General features: G+C 49.1%; 1 non-coding gene across 1 annotated transcript; it reads right to left on the bottom strand.

Annotated features, from left to right (window-relative positions):
- Positions 1-13,428: 13,428 nt before the first annotated feature.
- Positions 13,429-13,566, bottom strand: LOC114818124. Its single transcript, XR_003765945.1, has one exon. It is a non-coding gene; the product is annotated as a small nucleolar RNA SNORA7 (small nucleolar RNA).
- Between the last annotated feature and the right edge of the window lie 4,119 nt (positions 13,567-17,685).

The following is a 17,685-nucleotide window of genomic DNA, read 5'->3' on the forward strand; positions in this document are numbered from 1 at the left end:
CGCTGTGTTCAGGGTCTCAGACTGCGAACCCTTGGCGTCGGATCCGATCGACTCGCGTCTACCCCAGAGCTCGGTACAGAGTTCGGCCCACGGTGAGCGCTTGACCGACGTCACGGTTATTTCTTATTACTTACGGGCCGAGCGCCGTTCTGAGTTCCGGGGTGTACGTACGGGGTAGTGAGGTTGGCCCCCGTGGGGCTCACGGTCTCAGTCCCCATTTTACAGATGAAGTAACCGAGGCCCCGAGAATAATAATAATCTTAATAATAATCGAGGGCAGGGATTGTCTCTCTTTACTGCTATATCGTACTCTCCAAGCGCTTAGTAGAGTGCTCTGCACACAGTAGGCGCTCAATAAATACGACTGAATGAATGAATGAACGAATGGAGCTATTGGGTGATGTGGTGACTGAATCGGAAGAATCAATCAGTGGTATTTCTTGAGTGCTTAGCGTACGCAGAGCACTGCACTGAGCGCTTCGGAAGCAGCGTGGCTCAGTGGAAAGAGCCCGGGCTTCGGAGTCAGGGGTCACGGGTTCGACTCCCGGCTCCGCCACTCCTCAGCTGGGTGACTGTGGGCGAGTCACTTCGCTTCTCTGGGCCTCGGTTCCCTCATCTGTAAAATGGGGATGAACCGTGAGCCTCACGTGGGGCGACCTGATGACCCTGTATCTCCCCCAGCGCTTACAACAGTGGGCGCTTAACAGATGCCAACGTTATTATGACAGGATAACAGTCGGTAGACGTGTTCCCTGCCCGCAACAGCGTTACGGTCTAGAGGAGGCGGAACACGAATGTAAATTCGAGATGCGTGCGCAGGTGCCGAAGAGCTGAGGGAGGGAAAAGTGGGTCAGTTGGATTTGCCGAGCGCTTACTTTGTGCAGAGAGTTTAGTGCAAAGGTGAGTGAAGGGTGCAGATCCCAGTAAATAAATAAATGGTGGTATTCGTTAAGCGCTTAGAACAGCGCTTTGCACAGCGCTGGGGGATACAGGGTGATCGCGTTGTCCCATGTGGGGCTCACAGTTTTAATCCCCATTTTACAGATGAGGTAATTTAGGCCCAGAGAAGTTAAGTGACTTGCCCAAAGTCACACAGCTGGCAAGTGGTGGAGCCGGGATTAGAACCCACGACCTCCGATTCCCAAGCCCAGGCTCTTTCCACCGAGCCACGCTGCGGTTCAGGGGTGACCCAGAAGGGAGGGGGAGAGCGAGGGCCTAATCAGTGAAGGCCTCCTGGGGGGAGATGCACTTTTAATAAGGCTCAAGAAACACTCTAGTTTCTCCCGGTCCCGGATCTATGCCAGAATAGTAGCCGTGTGACGGTATCACGGGACACCGAGGGTTCGAGCACCGTCGTGATCCTAGAGAGAGGCTCGGGGAAAGCCTGTCCTGCAGGAACGGCTTCTCTCGGGCCTCCGAAACCGCCGGTGCTTCCCAGAAGCCCGTCGGAGCCAATAAACCGGGCCCCAGGCCGGCGTATTAACGAGGTGACGGGATGAGCTTGCTCGGTGAGACGGCGGAAAGTCTAATTTCTGGCCCAGACAGCGTTATTTCCCTCACCTAACGGGGCGAAGATCTGTGGATCGAGAGTGGATCCAGCTGGGACCGAGGAGAATCGGGCCGTATCCTCGACTGATGAGGGTGAGATCGTGTAGGTTGGACGAAGACGGATTCCGGCCCTCATTTCCGTCTGTTCATTCGTTCATTCAGTAGTATTTATTGAGCGCTTACTACGTGCAGAGCACTGTAGTAAGCGCTTGGAACATTCAAGTCGGCAACAGAGACGGTCCCTGCCCTCCGACGGGCTCACGGTCTAATCGGGGGAGACGGGCGGACGGGAACAACGGCAGTAAATAGAGGCGAGGGGAAGAACATCTCATCAAAACAATGGCAAATAAATCGAATCAGGGTGAGGTACGTCTCATTAAACAAAATAAATAGGGTGATGAAGATATATACAGTTGAGCGGACGAGTACGGTGCTGAGGGGGTGGTACGGGAGAGGGAAAGCGGGGAGAAGAGGGTTTAACAGCGGAGAGGTGGCGGGGGGGGTGGTAGAGGGAGCAGAGGGATAAAGGGGGGAGCTCAGTCTGGGAAGGCCTCTCGGAGGAGGTGAGCTTTAAGTAGAGATTTGAAGAGGGGAAGAGAATTAGATCGTCGGAGGTGAGGAGGGAGGGCGTTCCGGGACCGCGGGAGGACGCGGCCCGGGGGTCGACGGCGGGACGGGCGAGACCGGGGGACGGCGAGGAGGCGGGCGGCGGAGGATCGGACCGCGCGGGGTGGGCGGTGGAAAGAGAGAAGGGAGGAGAGGTCGGAAGGGGCGAGGTGACGGACGGCCTCGAAGCCTAGAGTGAGGACTTTTTGTTTTGTCTTTTGTCTGTGAGAGGAGACAGAGGAGAGAAAAGGGGACACTCGGTTGCGGGGAAAATAAATTAGTCGCGATGATGATAACGATGATCCTGGTATTTGTTAAATGCTTACTATGTGTCGAGCCCTGCTTTAATCCCAGGGAAAGATGCGGGATAAACAGGTCAGACACGGTCCCTGTCTCACAATCTTAAAAGGGATGGGAACGGGTCCCGAATCCCCATTTTACAGATGAGGTACCTCAGGCCCAAAGAAGTTAAGGAACTCGCCCGAGGTCGCACAGCGGGCACCTAGTAGAGCGGGGATTAGAACCCGGGGCCTCGGACTCCCAGGCCGGTACTTTTTCCGCTAGGCCACCCTGCTCTTCTTCCTTCTCCCGCATGACTGCTCCCTACTTATCCTGCGCAAAAAAAGACTGACCGGTGGTGGCAACGACAGTGGAAGAGCAAGGGAAGGCGGGAGAGGAGGAGGAGGAGGGAGAGGAAGCGGGGTGGGATCGGGGAGGGGCCGGGTACGACCAGCGTGATCTGGCGTGGAGCCCTGGGTCGATAACTCAGTCGGCACAAATAAATCCTTCCCGCGCGGGTGATTTCCGCGCCGTCCCGTGCCGCGCGGAAGACCGTCCTCTGCTCACCCCCGTCCCTCCCATCCCCACCCAGACTGGGGAAGTGGGGAATAAAGCGAACCAAATGTACCCGGCTTAAGCTACGGGAAAGAAAAAAAAAAGTCTGATTTCTGCACTACTGCGACACACTCTCCGTCAAGCAAATCTTCTTCTCGTAAAATGCGCCCCGTCCGTATCGCTTGCCCAAACACCCCCCCTTTACTGAAGAATAGCATTGCGTAATAAAATGACCTTTTGCCACAGTCACGTGCCAGATTTCTGCATAAGAGCTTAGGACGCGCGCTCAACAGAAAATTGTGCGAAACGAACCCGACCGCAAGTCAAGGTGATGAACCGTCATCAGGATGTGTGACAACCTTCATTATGCATCTTTTCCTGTTATTTTTCTTCAGAGGGGGCAATTTGATTCCCCCACAGAGAGCTGTGGCCGAAAGCCCATGCGTATCGCACGCATTATAAGCGCCCACGGATAATGAATTTTTATTATGATTCCAGGGTTAAAGAATTGACGAGTTCTCCCTGGAGATCCGGCTCCTCTCACGTGTTCTTCCGGTTTTCAAAATATTTTGCCCTCTCTCTGAGCTTGACAGATGTATAACTCCTCACCTCTCTGTTGAGCTCATCCACCTATCCTTGCTCTTTCGCGCTCTGGATTGTTCCATTCCCACCTTTACACCCGAGCCTACGAGTTAGGCCCCCACTTTATCCCCTCTGTCCCCGCTCCTTGTTTTTTCCTGTCCTATAATGCCTTCTTTTACGATACCCATAGATGTATCCTTTGCTTTTCATTCGTTCATTCAATCGGATGCTTACTGTGCGCAGAGCACGGTTCCAAGCGCTCAGGAGGGTACACGATAATAATAACGTTGGTATTTGTTAAGCGCTTACTATGTGCAGAGCGCTGTTCTAAGCGCTGGGGTAGACACGGGGTCATCAGGTTGTCCCACGGGAGGCTCCCGGTCTTCATCCCCATTTTCCAGATGAGGTAACCGAGGCCCAGAGAAGGGAAGCGACTCGCCCACGGTCACCCAGCCGACAGGTGGCGGAGTCGGGATTCGAACCCACGACCTCTGACTCCCAAGCCCGGGCTCTTTCCACCGAGCCACGCCGTACATTACACTAATAGTCGCGTTCCCTGCCCACAGTGAGCTTACGGTCCAGAGCAGGGGAGACAGGCATCGATACACATAAATAAAATGAAAATAAAACTACAGATATGTACTTAGATACTACGGGGCTGGGAAGGGGGGAGAGCAAGGGGAGGAAGTCAAGGCGACGCAGAAGTTACCATTCTGAGATGCTCCAACCCTCGCTGAATTTGCGACTCCCTTCTTTCCTTTATCTCCGGGGTACACTCTAGATTGTAAACTAGTCGGTGGGCAGGAAACGTGCCTATTTCTTGTTATAAATGGCGCTTAGTGCAGTGCTCTGCACACCGTAAGCCCTCAATAAATACGACTGACTGGCTCCCTGACACTCATCTAGTTTTATCGTACGGCTCTTCCGGTGACATTTGGAGGGGGGAGACGGCCAGTACTACCATTTATTTATTGACGTTAGTGGCCGTCTCCCCCTCTAGACTCTAAGCTCGCTGTGGGCAGGAGACGTGCCTGCTATGTTGTTGTATCGTACTCCCCCACGGGCTTACTCTGCACACAGTAAGCGTTCGATAAATGCGATTGACCGACTGACTGGCAAGTCTAGGGGGAAAGACTAGTTAGAGAAGCAGCGTGGCTCAGTGGAAAGAGCCCGGGCTTCGGAGTCAGAGGTCATGAGTTCGAATCCCAGCTCTGCCACTCGACAGCTGGGTGACTGTGGGCGAGTCACTTCACTTCTCTGGGCCTCAGTTCCCTCATCTGTAAAATGGGGATGAACCGTGAGCCTCACGTGGGACAACCTGATCACCCTGTATCTACCCCAGCGCTCAGAACAGTGCGCTGCACATAGTAAGTGCTTAACAGATACCAGCATCATTATTATTGAAAGAGAACAGGTATCGTCTCTGATTTTACAGGTGTGGAAACTGAGGTACGGAGAAGTGAGATTTGCCCAATGTGTAACAGCGGTCAGGTGGCAGAGGAGGCGTTGGAATCCAGGTCCCTGGCTCAAGGGCCCAAACTCTCCTTTCCTCCTTTGCCCAAACGTAGACGAGAAATGAGAAATTCTTACCTTCCATTCAGTGCCGTTCATCGAGGGCTCGCTGTGTACAGAGCACTGTGCTAAGCACTTGGGAGAGTGCCATTGTTGGCTACGTCAGTTAATCGATCAATCGATGTATTTACTGAGCATTTGCTGCGTGCAGAACACTGTCCTGAACGCTTGAGAAAGTAGAATACGCCGGAGTTGGCAGACGCAAGGAGTTCACAGGTGTCATAATAATCGTGTTATTTGTTAAGCGCTTATTATGCGTCAAGCACTGTGCTATAAGAGCTGGCGTAGGTGACTAGCAATCGGCAATTAGCACCGAGCTTGGCACATAGAGCTTAATTTAACAATTATTATCATTATTATTACCGTTGTTATTGCTGTTAAGCAAGACAGTGGGGTTCTTAGTAGCAAAGCCAATCAATCCCCAGGGGATGCAACATAAACATCAATATACGTCAATATGCTAGCATGCTTGCAGAAGATCTGGGAGGCAGAAGGACCTGGGTTCTAAACCCAGCTCCGCCGCTAGCCTGCTGGGTGACCCTGGCTGAGCCACTCAACTACTCTGTGCCTCGGTTTTCTTTAAAAGGAGGATTCATTATCTGCTCTCCCTCCTACTTAGATCGTGAGCCCCACGTGGGGCAGGGAGCGTGTCTCACCTGGTCACCTTGAATCTACCCCGGGGCTTAGAAAAGTGCTTGACCCATAGTAAGTGCCTTGAAATACCATAATTATCATAATCACCCAAATGGAGGAGGGGCGGAAGGCCACAACATCTAAGTAACCACTGAAGGATTTCTAATCAAATCACTCAGTGATTCCGCGGTATTCATTCATTCATTCAATCGTATTTATTGAGCGCTTTTGGCGTATTTATCGAGCACTGACTGTGCACAGAGCACCGTCCTGAACTCTGGGAGAGTACGACAGAGCCGACAGACTCAAACCCTGCCCCCTTGAGCTTATTCTTAAGCAAAGGAGTCGTTTTCTTATTTTGTATTTTACCAAAAATTGAACTTTTAGAACTTCGCTAGTCAAAGGAACTGATATCCAGGAGAAATATCGCTGAGCTGGTCCTCGGCTAAAATGTAAGAGAAGGAGAAATAAGGAGGAATCGTGAAGAAATTGCATTAAATGCCGCTCGATTGGAAGTGGGGGTGGAAATCGAGATGGGGAAGATCAGCAAAGTGCAAAGATGAATTTCATTTTATCCATTCTCTGGAGAAAATCACCTTTACCAACCACCAAGTGTATTACTCAGATGCATGCATGAGTAAGTATGGTGTCAGGAAAGTTTACATGTAATAGCGGATACCAGTGCTTTTATATTAAGTTGCGCAATTTAAAGAGACAGCAGAATGAAAAATGTCATCGCCTACAGTAACGAGGATGATCTCCTACCTGTTATGAATGCTGGTATTAAATTGCAGGTTTCATAGCAGGCAGCGCACGTCTCTGAGAAGAGTCGTCGCCTTGGAAAAATGCCAAAATAGCCCATAACCTTCTAAGCATTCAAATCAAAATAAAATGTTTTAAACAGCAAAAACGCTCGTGGGGAAACTTCTTTTTTTAACGTTTTCCCTATTCAGGCAACGGGACCCCGAGTCTTCTATTCCTTCTGTTTCCTCTATCCTTCCTTTCAGCATTATTTAAACTAAGATCTGTAGACAGGTTTGCAGTCTGCTGGGTGACCTCGGGCCAGTCACTTCACTTCTCTGGGCCTCGGTTACCTCATCTGTTAAATGGGGATTGAAACCGTGAGCCCCACGTGGGACGGGGGCTGTGTCCAACCCGATTTGATTGGATTCATCTCAGCGCTTAGTACAGTGCCTGGCACATAGTAAGTGCTAACAAATGCCACACTTATTATTATCATTATTTTTGTTGTAATTATTAGTTACACTGAATGCCGGGCAGCTGGGCCGATTTACTCAGAAAACTAGAAAAAACAAACACCTAATTTTATTTTGCAACGCACGCCGAGCACCGTACTAAGCTCCGGGGAGATAGAGGATAATTAGGCCGGACCCATTCCCTGACCCACGTGGAGCTCACAGTCTAAGGAGGAGGGAGAACAGGCTTTTAAACCCCATTTTACAGATGAGGAAACTGAGGCACAGAGAATTTAAGTGACTTTACTAGGCCACACAGCATGCAACTGACAAAGCTGGGATTAGAACCCAGGTCCATGCTCTTTCCACTAGGTCACACTGTTTCCCATCTCTATCATCTTAAATCTTTCCCAGCCCCCATTGACAGCAAGTAAGCACTTAACAAATGTCACACTGTAAAGTAGAAAACTCACTCTTTCTTTCAGTAATTTTTCGCCGGGAAAATTCTAAAGATCACCTTGTTCCCCCCCCCCCCAAAAAAAATCATGAAAGATTTAGAAACAGCCTCATTTTAAAGATGGTAAATAAGGTAACAACGTTTGCTCAAGGACACGCAATGAGTCAGTCAAACTAAGACTCATTTATGTGGAACACATTGAAGTGCTTGAAACACCAAACGTATTCCACATGTCCTGACTACAGAACCAGAAAGTACCATAGAAAAAAACAAACCTGACCTCACTGAGTGACACGCAGAAACACATTCACCTCTCTGTAATATCTTCCACGCTTTTCGAATGCGGTGCTAGTTTCTAAATCTACCTGGAAAGGGTAGATTTTCGTATTCATGAGTGGGTTTCATTTCCATTATTAACGGGGGTCTTTCTACTGAGGAAAATGAAAAGGGCACTAATCAAGTCCTATCTTTCCCCAAACACCTTCGCCGATTGCCTTCTCCGCAGCTAAATGGAAAATCAACAAGTTAAATCCATCAATTCTAATGCTGGATTTTAGCCGGCAGCTGCCGGATTCCTTGGCTATCCTAAACAAATGACCCAAAAGATGGTGTTGACCACAGTGGGTGGGTCTCAGCCGAGATTTCAGCTCCTTTTTTTGTTGTATTATTATTATTAATGGCATTTGTTAAGCACCTACTATGTGCCAGGCACTGTGCTGTGAGCTGTTTGCCTGGGTGTTGGTAAGAGCTAATTTTTGGTTGCTGTAACGTAATGAATATAACAACTGTGGTATTTCTAAAGCACTTTCTGTGTGCTAGGCACTGTACTGAGTGCTGGGGTGGATACAAGTAAATCGGGTTGGACACAGACCCTGTCCCTCATGGGGCTCACGGTCTTAATCCCCATTTTACAGATGGGGGAACTGAGACACAGAGAAGTGAAGTGGACTTGCCAAGGCCACAGAGCAGGCAAGTGGTGGAGCCACTTTCTTCCCCCTTAAATAGGACCCCGGTGTAGTAATAATAATAATAATTTTGGTAGTTGTTAAGTGCTTACTATATGCCAGGCACTGTACTGAGCCCTGGGATGGATCCAGGCAAATCAGGTTGAGCACAGTCCCTGTCCCACATGGGGCTCACAGTCTTAATCCCCATTTTACAGGTGAGGTAACTGAGGAACAGAGAAGTGACTTGCCCAAGGTCACACAGCAGACAAGTGCAGAGTCAGAATTAGAACCCATGACCTTCTGACTCCTAAACCCATGCTCTATCCACTACGCTGTGCTGTGTAGGGACCATGTCTGACCTGATTATCTTGAATTTACCCTAACACTCAATAAAGAATCCTTGGTACATAGTAAGAACTTAATGAATACTACGTAAAATGAGGATTCAATAACCTGTTCTCCCTCCCACTTCAGGCCCTGAGCCCCCTGCGGAGTCCAAATTAGTTGACTGGTATCTGGTATCTTACGCTGAGCACTTAGAACAATGTTTGACACACAGTAAGCGCTTAACACTCACCATAAAACAAAAAAGTAAATAACCATTAAGAGAAAACCAGAGATAAAAACACCAAGATAAAAGAAGTGCCGGAATGGGTTCCTGAAAGGGTATATAATTGGATTCGAAGTCTGAGGCTCTTTCATTCATTCAATAGTATTTATTGAGCGCTCACTATGTGCGGAGCACTGTACTAAGCGCTTCTTAAAAATTTGACTTGCCTCTACTGGCTGAATCTCAGACAGGACTCTTTTTCAGCGGCTCATCAAACTTCAACAAAGTTCACCAGAACCCGTATCGCAGTCCCGACCTCCTCAGCCTTCTCTTTCCTTCGACTCGTTCTGACTCCCTTGGGTCGGCGTGTCTTGAAAGGACGTAACAGATCCTCTTTGGCATCAACGAATATCTGAAATGGCCAGATATTTTTTGCTCTGGTTAGGTGCAGCGTAATTCTTGCATGAAATTAGCTATTTCTTGGCACAGCTAAAAATAACAAAGCATGTGAGATAGAAGTTTTAGCCATCCAGAACACATCTATGCCGTGTGGCAGATGTTTGCAATAGCCCATCGTGATTCTCAGAAATTAGCTAAATGACTTAGGTTGTCCTAGGCTCTCTGCTTCGGTGGAGTCGATCCATACTTACGACTTGAACCGTCAGATCTCCGAGGGGAAGAAGAATTCGATCTTGGCAGCAGAAATTTGGGGTGGTTTAGCCTGGTCTGGTGGAGATTTTCACCGGCTGATTTTACCCGCGACCGAAGAGATCCGACTTTTTACAAAGAAATCCTAGGGAAGGTGGACTTTTGTTCAGAAACAGAAGCCATTTTTTGAAAGGGAGAAGAGTTAAGACAATGCTTTTCTGTTCTGTGTTGGACTTTCTCACATCAGTCACGTTAGAATCCATCACTGCTGTCGTGTATTCGTATGTCTGTCTTTATTGGAAATATCAGAGACTTGTCATTTTCCTAACTTTTTGAAAAGATCGATAAATCAGTGCGCTCTCTTAGTGCTGAGTAATAATGATAATAATACTGTTGGTATTTGTTAAGCGCTTACTATGTGCCGAGCACCGTTCTAAGCGCTGGGGTAGACACAGGGGAATCAGTTGTCCCACGTGGGGCTCACAGTCTTAATCCCCATTTTACAGATGAGGGGACTGAGGCACCGAGAAGTGAAGTGACTTGCCCAAAGTCACACAGCTGACAAGTGGCCGAGCCGGCATTCGAACCCATGACCTCTGACTCCAAAGCCCGTGCTCTTCCTGGCAGAGTACAATAAAGCAGAGTTGGTAGGCACGTTCCCTAACCACAGTGAGTTTACGTATGTTCTAGAAGGATCCTCTTACTCATCTTCTTACTCAATATGTCACTTACCTTAAAATAGGATAATTTAGGAAGGAATGTTTGCTTGTTGAGGTTTTTAAAGGTTTTTTTAAATCAATAAATTAATCAATGGGTTCGAATCCCGGCTCTGCCGCTCGCCAGCTGTGTGACTGTGGGCAAGTCACTTCACTTCTCTGGGCCTCAGTTCCCTCATCTGTAAAATGGGGATTAAGACTGTGAGCCTCTTGTGGGACAACCGGATTACCCTGTATCTACCCCAGTGCTTAGAACAGTGCTCCGCACATAGTAAGCGCTTTACAAATACCAACATTATTATTATTATTATTTATTGATCACTTACTGTGTGCAGACCACAGTATTAAGCCCTTGGGAGAGTACTAGATCCCAGAGCCAATTCTTGTCCTCAAAGAGCTTACGGAAGAGCTTAGATAAGCAGTGCGGTTGAGTAATAGAGCATGGGTCTGGGAGTCAGAAGGAACTGGATTCTAATCCCGGCCCCGCCACATGCCTGCTGCGTGACCTTGGGGAAGTCACTTCACTTCTCTGTGCCTCAGTTCCCTCATCTGTAAAACGGGGATTAAGACTGTGAGCCCCATGTGGATCTACCCCAGAGCCTAGAACAGTCCTTGACACATAATTAAGAACTTAGTACAGTGCTTTGCCCACAGTAAGTGCTCAATAAATAGGATTGGATGAATGAATGAATGAATGAATAAGCACTTAACAAGCACCACGATTATCATTATCATTACAATCTATTTTTGCATACCTATTTTTTTCATACCTAACCATTTGAAATAAAGTAGCAGAAACTGAGCTTCCGTTGTTGCTCTCTTTAATTTCCCTGGATATTAGAGCTCTGTTCCTTAATGTTTCTTAACGTTGTTATTTTCCTAGAACTCCGGGAAATGTTATCTAAATCGTCCAGGTTAGTGTCAGTGAGGATTCTATTTCAGAGAGACCGCGCTACGTGGAAGAGCCGAAGTCATCTCGGAGGGAACTGTTCCTTTTTCAACAAATGTTTCTCATCATCCGATTTGTACTTCGCAGATATTTCTGCCAAACGGACGACCCCCCAGAGGAATCAGTAATCAGACTGACTCGTACACGAGGTTAAGCGCGAACTACCATTTCATGAAGCCGATTGCCCATTTACAGCAAGGATGGTAAATTTAAGCTGACATCCTTCTGCGGAAGCAAAAACAGGAAAGGGAAAAGAAAAAGGCTTTCAAGGACAAGGACTTGGGTCGTTTCGTAATTTCACTGAGGGAGGCCAATGTCTTTGAGGTAGCATTTGCTTCTCCAACCCGTTGCCTAAGAGCTGAGGCTGGCTCTCAGATACGATAGCCCAGTGGGCCTCGAACAAACCACGCCGTGCTTACTGGCTCGCTAATGGCAAACGTAACTTCTCCTTTCGTTCTTCAGAGAGCCGTGGTTGGTTTTTCAATCGATCACTCAATCAGTGGTATCTACCGAGCGTTTACTTTGCACGGAAAGTACAGCGCAGAGACGGTCCCTCCGTTCGCTCAGTCGTATTTACTGAGCCCATACTGTGTGCCGAACCCTGAACTAAGCGCGTGGAAAGTACAGTTCAGCAACAAATAGAGACAATCCCTGCCCACAAGAGGCTTACGGTCCGGAAGGATACTAGAAGGATGTTCTCAAGGAGTTGACAGTCCACGTTGTTCTCAGTACGGCGGAGGAGGAATGAACTAGGTTTTGGAAGTTCCCACTCCTTCCCTATCCCCTGTCCTTCAAACAAACAATCAGTGGTATTGATTGAATGCTTCCTATGTGCAGAGCACTGTACTAGGCACCCGGGAGAGTAATGATAATGACAACGTTGGCATTTGTTAAGCGTTTGCTATGTGCAGAGCACTGTTCTAAGCGCTGGGGTAGATACAAGGCAATCAGGTTGCCCCGCGTGAGGCTCACAGTCCCCATTTTACAGATGAGGTAACTGAGGCACAGAGAAGTGAAGTGACTCGCCCACAGTCACCCAGCTGCCAAGTGGCAGAGCCGGGATTCGAACCCCTGACCTCCGACTCCCAAGCCCGGGCTCTTTCCACTGAGCCACGCTGCAATACGATGGAACGAGCAGACACGTTCCCCGACCGTAATCGAGGTCACACAGCAGTCAAGTGGCAGGGTGAGGATTAGAACTCAGGTCCTTCTGACCCCCAGGCCCGTGCTCTATCCACCAAGCCAGTCGACCCCCGCTACAACGGCCGCGTTTGACCTCGAGGAAGTTCTTGGCCAGGCACCGTCTGTTAGGATCACCGTGGGTGTTCTTGAGGAGTTGCACGTGAACGTCGTCCTTCACTTCACATTGGTTCGCGACCCAGCCCAGAAACCATAATTTGATATTTCTTTCGTGACTGTGATTTTCCCGTCTCCTAAAGCGTACCTTACCCGCTCCAGCAATATAGTGTGCAAATTAAATATAGTTTACATAGAGCTTGATTCGGCAATAGTTTAGCCGACCCCACTCGGAGGTAGAGGAAGAGGGGGGCGGGAGGGCCGGTGATCTGGGATCAGGCATTAGGGGTGGATCGGTCGAGTTATGCCAGCTGTGGAATGGACGGCAGCAAAGCGGCTGCGGCCTAGTGACGAGAAAACAGGCCTGGAAGACAGAGGGCCTGCGTTCTGATCCCGGCACTGCCGCTCCTCTGCCGAGAGGCCTTGGGCACTTGGCTTCTCCGGGCCTTGCTCTCCTCATCTGTAAAATGGGGATTCGATCCCTGTTCTCCCTCCTACTCAGAGTGAGTCCCATGTGGGACGGGGACCGTGTCCCACCTGATTAACTTCTATCTCCCCCAGAGCTTAGTACAGTCCCCGACATATAGTAAGTGCACTACGAATACCAGAACAGCAACAGCCACCTAGGGTTCTACGGCCTGGTCAGAGGGGGGCCAGAGGACATCTTTTCTTGTCTTCTGCCGTCGAGTCGTTTCTGACCTATAGCGACACCACGGACGCATCTCTCCCCAAACGCCCCGCTTTCCATCTGCAATCATTCCGGTGGGGGATCCGTAGAGTTTTCTCAGTAAAAGTATGGAAGTGCTTTACCACTGCCGCCTTCCACGCAGTAAACTCGAGTCTCCGCCCTCCACCCTGTCCCATGCCGCTGCCGCCCGGCACGGGTGAGTTTTGACTTGTAGGAGATGGCCTTCCACGCGCTAGCCACTGCCCAAGCTAGGAATGGAGTGGGTAGGCCTCTGCTCGACTCTCCCTTCCATAGTCGAGACTGGTAGAGTCCTGGAAACTCTCCAGGTGCGACCCTGAGAGGGGGAGGGCATCTTAAGGGCATCCTAAAAGAGGAAGCCTCGGACTCACCACTGATTCAGGTTGGTCTCTCCGCCATGACTCCCTTTTTGCTGTAGCCTCATATCTATCGCCACTTCCCCTGGGCTAAGACCACACCTTGCCCTCCACAGCAAGACCCCCTACTGCTGCCTGGTCTAGACTGGAAGCTCGTTGGGGGTAGGGAATGCGTCTGTCGTCGTATTGCGCTCTCCCAACCGCTTAGAACAGTGCTCTGCACACAGTAAGGGCTCAATAAATAGGATGGGATGAATGAATGGTCTACAGTGGTTGGGAACCACGGACACCTCGCAGTTGGAGAAAGATGGACTTACAGTGGAAGGTTTCCATAAATCACTCCAGGCCCCACAGCATCCTTGAGTTCAGCTTGACTTCATCTATATGGATAGGACACTGGTTCAGGGAATTATCATCCTTTAACAAAGTCCCTGTGAGGTTTTTTTTTTTTGCTGTTGTTGTTTTAAATGGTATTGGTCAAGCGCTTATTATGTAGCAGACACTGTATCGAGCGCCGGGGTAGATACAAGTTAATCGGGTTGGACACAGTCCCTGTCCCATGTGGGGAATCCCAGTTTTAATCCCCATTGTACAGGTGAGGGACATGAGACACAGGGAAGCTCTGCACACCTAAGTGCTCAACAAGTACTAGGGACTGAGGCCCAGAGAAGTGAAGTGACTTGCCCAAGCTCATGCAGAAAACAAGCGGCCGAGCCGGGATTAGAACCCAGGTCCTTCTGACTCCCAGGCCTGCGCTCTATCCTCTAGGCCACACGGCCTCTCATTTCGGGAGCCTCAACGAAGCGAGTTAAAGCTGCCCGTTGCTTCCAGCCGGGAGGTGAGGGTGGGGACAGAGTGGTTTTCTTCCTCAGCTCAGCAGAAAAGATTTACCGATCGATGGACGATAGCGCTTAATGTGTGCCCATCACAAAGGGACGGGCGGAAATGCACAGGCATTTTTGTCATGGTATTTTTTAAACCCGTCCTGTGTGCCGGGCTCTGTTCTAAGAGCTGGGGTAGATACAAGCTAATCCCATTGAACACAGTCTCTGGGCCATATGGGGCTCACAGTCTTAATCCCCATTTTACAGGCAAGGGAACCGAAGCACAGAGAAGTGAAGTGACTTGTCGCTTGTCTGCTGTGTGACCTTGGGTGAGTCACTTGAATTCTCTGTGTCTCAGGTACCACATCTGTAAAATCAATTCATGGTACTTGTTGAGCACTTACTGTGTGAGAGCACTTGAGAGAGTTCAATACGACAGAGTCAGTAGACAAAATCCCTGCCCATAAGAGTTTTCAGCCCGAGAAGCGGTGAGGCCTAGTGGAGGAAGTCTGGTCCCGGGAGTCGGAAGGACCTGAGTTCAAGACCCAGCTCCTCCACTTGTCTGCTATGTGACCTTGAGCATGTCACTTAACTTCTCTGTGCCTCAGTTACCTCATCTATAAAACGAGGATTAAGACAGTGAGCCCTTTTCTGGGCAGGGACTGTGTCTAACCTGATTATCCTGAATCTACTCCAGTGATTAGTAGGTATTTAACGAATACCGTAGAAAATGGAGGGGGGGGGGTAAGACCTGCGACCCCCACGTGGGACACCGACTGTGTCCGACTTGATCAACCTCTATCTTCCCCGGCCCTTAGTAGTTCTTGGCACATAATAAGTCCTTAACGTATACCGTTGGAAAAAAAAAAGTGATTGCTCAAGGTCCCTCAGCGGGCAAGTGGCAGAGGTGGGATTAGAACCCACACCCGCTGACTAGCAGGGACTTCTCCTCTGGGGTGATCAGGCCAACCATCCCCTGTAGAACTCTGGAATCCCTCCAGTCATGACTAACCCATCATATGGCCACCCTCTCCCCCACCCCCCCCAGCAGAGGTCTGTGGTGGCAGGCTGAGGGTCAACAGATTACATGCTATCAAAGTTCAAATACCACTCAAAATATAAATACCCTCTGAAAATGCTGGTGATGACACCACAGGCTAAGTGAGGGATTTTTTTTTTAATTACCGAGTTTTTCCAACGCAGCAAAAACCACCAAAGACCTCCCTCGGGGTCGAAATTCGTGTAGATGTTTGTAGAGGTCTAAAAATAATAAAAAAAAGAAATTCCATTCCTCACATTTTTTTAATTTCATTTTAATCTCACAGTCACTAAACCCAAAAGCCACTGTCATCCCCCTAGCATGCAGATGCTGTGTTGAAATAATCGCTTTAATCATCTAAATATGGACATACTGAGCTCTAATCTCGATGCTGACTTGTGGTTAGGAGACTGAGTTCACTGGTAAAGCATTTGGTAGGTGGAAACCCTATTTAAGATGCTAGAATCTGGGCCCGGGTAAGGCAGCACTCTTCTTGGGAAGAGGAATTGATTTTCATGCTAAGAACCCGACGAATGCACTAATTTTACCCCGTAATCAATCAATCAATCAATCCTGTGTGTTCACTGAGCACTTACTGTGTGCAGGTGACTGTACTAAGGGCTCGGGAGAGTACCGTCGAACAGTACAACAGACGCATTCCCTGCCCACAAAGAGCTTACGGTCTAGAGGAAGAGACAGACATTAATATAAATAAATTACAAATACGTCTCTAAGTGATATGGGGTTGGGAGGGGATGAATAAAGGGAGCAAGTCAGGGTGATGCAGAAGAGAGTGGGAGAAAAAGAATAGAGGGCTTAGGGAAGGCCCCTTGTTAGAGATGTGCCTTTAATAAGACTTTGAATTGGGGGGAGTGTCACTGTCAGTCGGTTATGAAGAAGAAGCATGTTCCAGTAGAGGCAGAACACGGGAGAGAGGTCAGTAGAGAGATAGGCGAGATCGAGGTACGTGAGTAAGTTGACATTAGAGGAGCAAATTGTGCAGGTTGGGTTGTAGTAGGAGAGTAGCAAGGTGAGGGAGAGAGGGCAAGCTGATTGAATGCTTTAAAGCCAACGGTAAGAAGCTTCTGTTTGATGTGAAGGTGGATGGATAACCACTGGAGGTTCTTGAGGAGTGGGGAAACGTGGAATGAATGTTTTTATAGAAAAATAATCCATGCAGCAGAGGGAAGCATGGACTGGAGAGGGGAGAGACAGGAGGCAGGGAGGTCAGAAAGAAGGCTGATACAGTATTCAAGGTGGGATAGCATAAATGCTTGGATTAATGGAGTAGCAGGTTGGACGGAGAGGCGAGGACAGATCTGAGCGGTGTCGTGAAGGCTGAGCCGCCAGGATTTAGCGATAGACTGAACGTGGGGGTGAATGAGAGAGAAGAGTCAAGGATAAGGCCAAGGTTACAGGCTAGTGAGACAGGAAGGATGGTGGTGTCATCTACAGTGATGGGAAAGTGAGGGGGAGGCCAGGGTTTGGGTGGGAAGATAAGAAGTTCTGTTTTCGACATGGTTAGCTTGAGGTGACGGGAGGACATCCGAGCGAGGTATCTCGAAGGCAGGAAGCGATGCGAAACGGCAGAGAGGGAGAGAGATCAGGGCTGAAATTGTAGATGTGGGAATCATCTGTGTAGGGGTGCTAGTCGAAGCCATGTGAGACAATGAGGCCTCCAAGGGAGTGGGTGTAGATGGAGAACAGGAAGGGACCCAGAACTGAACCTTGGGGGACCACCTCCCGCAGTTAGGGGGTGGGAGGCAATGGAGGAGCCCGAGAAAGAGACTGAGAATGAGCGGCCAGAGAGTTAGCAGGAGAACCAGGGGAAGACAGTGTCAGTGAAGCCAAGATCGGATAATGTTTCCGGGAGAACGGGGTGGACGACTGTTCTGAAGGCAGCTGAGAGGTCGAGGAGGATTAGGGTTTGGGTTTGGCAAGAAGGAGATCAATTGTGACCTTAAGCACTTCAATCATCACCCCAGCCCCGCAGCCCTTACGTTTATATCCCTATACTCTACTATTTCCCTATCTGTAATTTATTTTAATGCCCGTCTCTCCCCCTGTAAACTGTAAGCTCTTTGGGGTCAGGGAACGTGTCTATCAACTTTATCGTATTGGTCTCTCCCAAGCGGTTAGTACAGTGCTCTGCACACTGTAAGCGCTCAATAAATTCCACTGACTGATCGATTAAATTCTATTTGCAAAGTGAATCCTCCCTATGAG

Source organism: Ornithorhynchus anatinus, chromosome 17, assembly GCF_004115215.2.
Source record: "Ornithorhynchus anatinus isolate Pmale09 chromosome 17, mOrnAna1.pri.v4, whole genome shotgun sequence".
In the NCBI taxonomy this organism is placed as follows: domain Eukaryota; kingdom Metazoa; phylum Chordata; class Mammalia; order Monotremata; family Ornithorhynchidae; genus Ornithorhynchus; species Ornithorhynchus anatinus.